Source organism: Sitodiplosis mosellana, unplaced genomic scaffold (genome assembly GCF_009176505.1).
Source record: "Sitodiplosis mosellana isolate CC-2019 unplaced genomic scaffold, AAFC_SMos_1.0 Smas_scaffold_439, whole genome shotgun sequence".
Classification (NCBI taxonomy): domain Eukaryota; kingdom Metazoa; phylum Arthropoda; class Insecta; order Diptera; family Cecidomyiidae; genus Sitodiplosis; species Sitodiplosis mosellana.
Genome location: NW_022595681.1, coordinates 1 through 6,961, shown reverse-complemented (window position 1 = coordinate 6,961; position 6,961 = coordinate 1). Strand labels below are relative to the sequence as shown.

The 6,961-nt window shown below is 31.7% G+C and overlaps 1 long non-coding RNA gene across 1 annotated transcript; it reads left to right on the top strand.

The window, feature by feature from the left end:
* The first annotated feature begins 3,602 nt into the window (after positions 1 to 3,602).
* LOC129570864 (uncharacterized) lies at positions 3,603 to 6,526 on the top strand. Its single transcript, XR_008688176.1, has 3 exons — positions 3,603 to 4,179; positions 6,153 to 6,322; positions 6,438 to 6,526. It is a non-coding gene; the product is annotated as an uncharacterized LOC129570864 (long non-coding RNA).
* The last annotated feature ends 435 nt before the right edge of the window (positions 6,527 to 6,961 follow it).

Genomic DNA, 6,961 nt, shown 5'->3' with positions numbered 1-6,961 from the left:
TCACGCCGGAGATGATTATTTTCTTTCTATTCATAATCTCTTGAAATTGATTGAGTTTGAATTGAAAAAGAACACTTATTACGGCCATTCTTCGAGAATTTCGTGCATTTGTGCAATGCGATTTTATTTAAAATAAAATCTCTACGGTGATTTTAAGGTATAGATTGAGAAAAAAAATGTTCGAAAATCAGCTTTGAATGTAGTATGATTTGTTATAGGCGACAAACAATTGGATCCAGGATTAAATGCATTTGGTTGTTTCTTAATTTATTTAGACATTAATGTTTGTGCTATCGTTTGTGTTGTTTATCATCAAAGCACGCTCAATTGCCATCTCAAGAAAATAATAAAAAAATATTTTGTGATCAAAATAGAATTATTTAATCAATACAAAACATCGTATTCAGTTGGACTTTCGATAAAAAAAAGATGCGTTGCAAATCATCGATGAATCGCAAGTGATCCAGGATCGAACAACTATCAAAGAAAAAATCATCTTGCTTTTGCTTTTTATGTGAAAAAAGGTTGTGTTTTCTCGATGTGTTTATGAATTCATATGTGAAAGTAGACTGAAACTGGATACTGGAGATTTTGCATTGACGTTTCCGACTGTAAACATGACATCAATTCATATGCGTGTGCTGTCAAAGTCACTTTGTCATGCGTCATTCACATTAATGCTTTGACTGATTGTGGTGAACAGTGGTGAGATTGGAAACGCCATACATTTTATATACATTATTTGTTTGGGAATTATATTCATTTATTTTCTTTTATTGTTGATATTCGGGCTCTGCAAAGCCTAGGCTTCATCCACGATTTGTTTTCCAAAGAAATATTTTGAAAAAATCGTGAGTTTGCACTGTCAACACTTGTGTGGTTTTTCATATGATTTTGAAGTCATCGAATATTGTCACCCGTTCACACATTCGATGAACTTGCTACACCAAGTGTTAGTATAGTTCATTGCTGACGTTTTCCAATCCACCATACGTATTTATATGTGTGTGTACATCAAAATGTCAAAGTTGTCAAGAATTCAACCAAGTTCGTCGTTCTTTGCTAGAAATTAAAGAACTTTATATGTTCAGTGCATAAATTGGGCGAAATAACGCATAAACGATTTGATGTTCGTGAACATCAATATTGGTGACAAGCAAGCTTCACTTTTTTCCACTACGAAGTACACGGACGCTGCGTGCAAGTTTCTGGATGTCACGTGTATGGTTAGCCCATTTCCACTTTGGTTAAAATCCAGAATTTTGCGAAAATGAAGCGGAAAAATGGGAAGAAAATCGGAGAATTAAAACAATCGAGAAAACTGGTTGAAAATTAGGTGAAATTCAGCTCAAAAATTAATCCAAATAAATCGGGATTTGAAAAGAAAAAATAGTCGGGAATTATGACAAAAATAGGGAAATCTCACAGGTATGCGACAACAACAATAACAAATATTTCCATTATATTTCCATTGTATTATTTCAAACCTAAGACGAGCTCTACTGATAGGATCCTTGTGGTGATAGTTAAAAATTTCAAACACACAAAATTTTGAATGAATGCACGCCCGATAATTTAGTAGCCACTCGCCCAGAACGTGAAAGTTTAACGCTAGCGTGTATATATTGACCGCTCAACGTATGTTCCATGCATGACCACTAGAGGCAGGTCGAATTTTGTCGTCAGCGTGGATTTCATAGGTCCAGGCAATTATCTCCTAGTAGGTCTTCTTATGACAAATATCGTTTCAGTTGTCGAATAATTACAATACATTGGAGAAGAATCTTGAGTGCTGTTGCTGCAAATGAAAGGCGTAACAAGACATAATACATAACAGTGAAGAAATGCGCACTGTATATTCATTCGAACACACAGGCATAGCGTAAAAGTTAGCTGGTGTGTGTACGGCAATAGGTTATTCGAATGAAAAAGATACAGTATGAGACATTAACAATAGCTCATTATTGGAAATAGATAGGTTTCTTCGGCATTATTGTAGAAAATAAAAAGAACTACAAATAATTCGAAGACAGCTAGTCGCTATCTCTTTTCAGTAGCGAGAAAAATGCAAGAAACATCTTTACCGCTCAATGCTGAGTTGTGTCACTTTTGCTCGCAACATTATTTGTCTGTTTTTTGCTCTAAGTGTTTTCCGTTTCATTTATGGATAAAGAGCTCATAAGTTGTTTTATTGTTCAATGGGTGTCATATGTATTCACATACATTAGTGGGATTTTAAAATGTTTATGATTTTAGCACAGGATTTTTAAATTGACACGTTGAAAATGTCATGTATAGGTAAGTTGACTTTCCACTTTATGTACTTGCGCCACTCGCTTGCTGTTATAAAGGATAAATATAAAACAGGTCAAAAATGGTTATTTTACGTACGGAAATAGCGTGAATTTCAACAATTTTTCAATCTATAAATGGGATTCAGCTAATTATGACCCCAAATTAATTTTAAGCCATTGAGAGCATAGACGTTACTATGATAAATCAGTTTGGGCCACCCTAATTTTCGCACACAATTTTTTTTACCAATTTTCATTTTTCCAAAATTAAGTTTGCGTTGAATTTCACATTTATCTGTTAATTTTATTTCATTCGAGCCGAATTTTGAGATACAATTAAAATAACTAGGGTCGCCAAGTGGCCGATGAATCAGCCAATAATAAACAATTCTTTCTTTTTAAATTGATGGAATGGTTGAAAATTTCTTACCATTCAATTTTGCTAGGGCGAATAAAAATGTAATAATATATCGGGATTTTGGACTTTGATATATATTCGGTCAAATTATGATAGTTGACCTTTCTATGGGTGCAAAAAATACGAAATGGAATAAAAATTGAGATCTTAATTTGGAAAATTTTTGGTATAATTTTCTTATGGGGCCATTTCATTGAAAAAGTAAAATGTTCAAGTATTTTTGTATAATTGAATAAATACTTTACCACTACGAGTGTCTAAAATACATTTAGAAACTTTAGTTCCAGATATCATTCTTCTGTTCACTGCCCCATGGTTTTTTATACCGACTCATTTCAGACATATCTACATGAACGTAACATTTCCAATATTGTAAAAATAATTAATTCACTATGGCTCGCCCCAAACAGTTATGATATGAATAGCTTTACTTTCACCAAAAGCGTTTATCTGTAAAAGCTTACCGAAATACCTATTTTAATTCCAGGTCTAAAAAATGTACTACAATAAATCAAATAAAAAACATTGGAAGCATTTTTGGTTCATACGTATATTTTTTAGTCAATGTCGAACGGCGAATATCATGAATCGAATATACAGTAGGACATAAATAAGTTTAAAAGAGTAAGCCTTCAATTAACAAAAATGGTTATTTAAATTGGTATTAGTTGCTCTATGTTTTCACAATGAATGTGTTGACTCATATGTGCTACTCTGTACTATACAACTCAGAGCGCGCGCAATAAGTTGCTATTTTGGAATCTACTTTTGTCTCTTTCGTACGTACCGTTTTCGATACAATGACGACTGTGCTGTGGATAGACATACACATACGCATGTGTATATCACAGTGTATATTCTATCCTATGTATATGTGAGAACGGGAAAATATTGTGTGCGAACAAAAGATTTGTATGAGTAGTAGAGAAAAATGGAGATTTCGTTTTTTCTTTGTTGAATTCAATCTGTCCCGTTTCCCACTAATGCTATCACTTTCGTACGCTGTCTGAATTGCGCGCATAACCATTTACCTAATATAACTTTTTCAGTCATTTGGCATCTTTGTTAGTATACGAATGCGTTTCATTGCTTACGTACCGGTCTAAATACCAAAACAAACCGCAGCAATAAATAAATTTTATTTGAAACCTTGCAACCTTGCAATATTCCTGTTTCAGTGATGACATAATTCAAGTTATACATTTTTATATGAGTGAGTCTAAACGACTAAATGATTTTTTTCGCCAAAATTCAAGTGAATTTTTTTTAAATATTTATCAAAATAAATTTTTCTCCGCTAATTGAGTTCCTAATTGTTTCTTCAATGAAAATATTGTAACTCATTAAATTGATTATCGCATGAAAAATAAATACTTTCTTAAGTTTAAAACTTAAACTACTTTGAAATAATAAAGATGATGATGATTTGACCTAATTAAATATAGATTTCATAAAAATATCAAAACTGTGAGTACACGTATATATATGAAGTATAGATACTAGTATAGTATATTATGAAATTTATTCAAATTTTCAAATATATAGGAATTTGTTTTTCATAGTACTACATAGTACTATGTGTGTTTTTTCTGCAAACGTAGTGGTTCAAATGCCGAATACCCAATCTCAAAAGTTTTTTTTCGACCACTGAATCTATTCTTCGAAACAAAAAAAAGTTATATTATAAAAGAATAGCCACTCGTTCAATATTAAAAATACTATTTAGATGAACTTTAAACGTCAATACGATACGGGAATCTATTCGACGTGCCAAACCCAGGGAAATTTTATTACGACGTCATAAGAAGTACTAAACAAACATATATATACACAGATTCCGTTCAGCTACGTTTACTTGTTTCGTATTGCGTCACAAATATGTGTTGGTTGGCACGTGTATGATACTTTCTGTTTACGAATCTGGCCAAATATGCCAAGCAGCAACAACAACAACAACAACAACAAAATCACCAACAATTTTAATAAACAAAGTTGTTAGTAGATTTACCGCGTGTTCCATGGTATCTGACAAACATTATCACAAATCATATACAATACCCGGCCATGAAAATATACGCATTTAAATAGCGCACAATCATTAATATGCGTAATTTTTGTTTGCTAATTTTTATTTCAATATTGAAAAATCTATGGGTTTTCTAGTATTTATGACTTTTTTGTTCAACGTATACAGTTTCGGCACAAAATAAATGCCTTTGTAATGAATGGAAAAATATTTTTTTTAAATATTTATCCAAAACAAAATGCAAACCTAAAACCACCTTGTGTATAGGAGTATCAATTTTTGAATCATCAATAATAATAAAAATTGCCCTGATAGACCGGAACACTACTCAGAAATTTTATAATACTTGTAACAAATAACATTCCAAACGTTCAATTTAAGTGTTTCTTGGGCGTTCTGGATAGGAAAATGTAATCTTTGTCCGACACTTCCATTTCAAAATAGAATTCAGTAGTCAAAACCATTGACAAAAAGTTGGGATTGATTCCGAACGTTCGATTTATGTGATCAGTATATCATTTGGTACAAACTTCAGAAAAATTGATAGAGTTGATTCGAAATATTTTTTCGAACCGCCAGAAGAAACATTCAAGATTTATACAAACACATCCCATTTTTACATAAAATATTTTCGGAACTCCAATTCTGGACATATTTTTGGAAATGATTCCGGTGATTTCCAGAGTCGTTCAATAATACTATTTTTCTAATATTAACAATTTTTTTTTGATTTTCGCAGCCATTTGAATTTATTATTTTTGTTATACATTGATCTGTTTCCGTAATCAAAAATTCAAGTAATATATTACGATTTATTTGAGTTTCCAATAAAGAGTTCCGTTTATTGAGCCGACTTTTATATTATCTATAGAGAGACTGCTCGTGTTCATACTGTTGTACTTCGATTTTTAAGACGTCATTGCAAAAACAACATGCTTCATTCCTGAATACGATAGTTTCTCCACACCTTGCTAATATTTTCCTCTTATTCTCAAAGGTACAGATGTTTTGAAGTATGCGCGTGACAAATAAATAACGTATAAATAAGTATGCGTGTTCAGTCAATTGACTCGTTGAGAATAAAAGGCACGTCAATATTAATCATTTAATCGTCAATACATATCGTTACATTATTATATTAAAAATCATCAGAAAAAGTAGCTAAATAAATGTTATAGAAATGATTTAATTGAGCAATTCGTATTATATTTACATACAACGATAGTGGTATACAAATACGTTTGTAGAAATGAAAAACCAATTAGCTTGCTTGATGAGAAAAAGCCGTACATTTTTGGAACAACTTACCTTTTACCCATATCGACCATCGTAAAAATTGAACAGAAACATTTTAAATATGGTTAACCATATATTTTCAAAACTAATTCATGTGTTTTTTTATTTCTAATTACAGCAACCAATTGAATTGAAAAAGAAGCTAGAAGAAGTTCGTTTGTTGGAATCAAGACGTTCTGCTCGCTTGGCCGACTCTGATACAGATTTTGCTAAATTAGCAGACATGGCAAATGACCGACGTCGTGCATCGAACTCAATTGATGTTCCTTTGACGCTAACACAATATGGGTAAGCTGAATGATGAATTTTATTGACTTTGAATTCTATATCATATAGAATGTTGGATAAAATAATTAAAATGTTGAATAGAAAAATTGGTGGCAAAATTTTTCATTTTTCTTAGCATTTCATATCAAAAAGAAAATCATCTCGTAATTAACACTAGAGTAAATAAAAAGAATTACATTCGTATTCCCGAACTTTTTCGTACCGTTGTCCGCATTTTTGGTTATTTATTGTGAATTTTCTCGAATAAAGGCAGTTTTTTAGTGAAAAGTCAGTCACTTCAGTTAAAACTTCGACAATTTTGTATAGAAGGTACCCGTAAATCGATTCCGATTAGCTCAAAACTTTCTGAGGTTTCATTTTTTGAATAAAATAAAAAGAATTACATTGGTAATCCCGAACTTTTCCGTACCGTTGGCCTTCGTTGTCCGTAGGTACTTTTGGTTATTTTTTGTGAATTTTCTTGAAATAAAGGCAGTGAAAATATAATAATAAAAATAAAGTGAAAAATCGGTCACTTTAACAAAAACTTCAACAATTTTGTATGAGAGGTACCCGTAAACCGATTTTTATTGGCTTTAAACTTTCTGAGGGTTCATTTTTTGGAGAAAAAATAAGATTCTGAAAGTTTCATGTTGATCG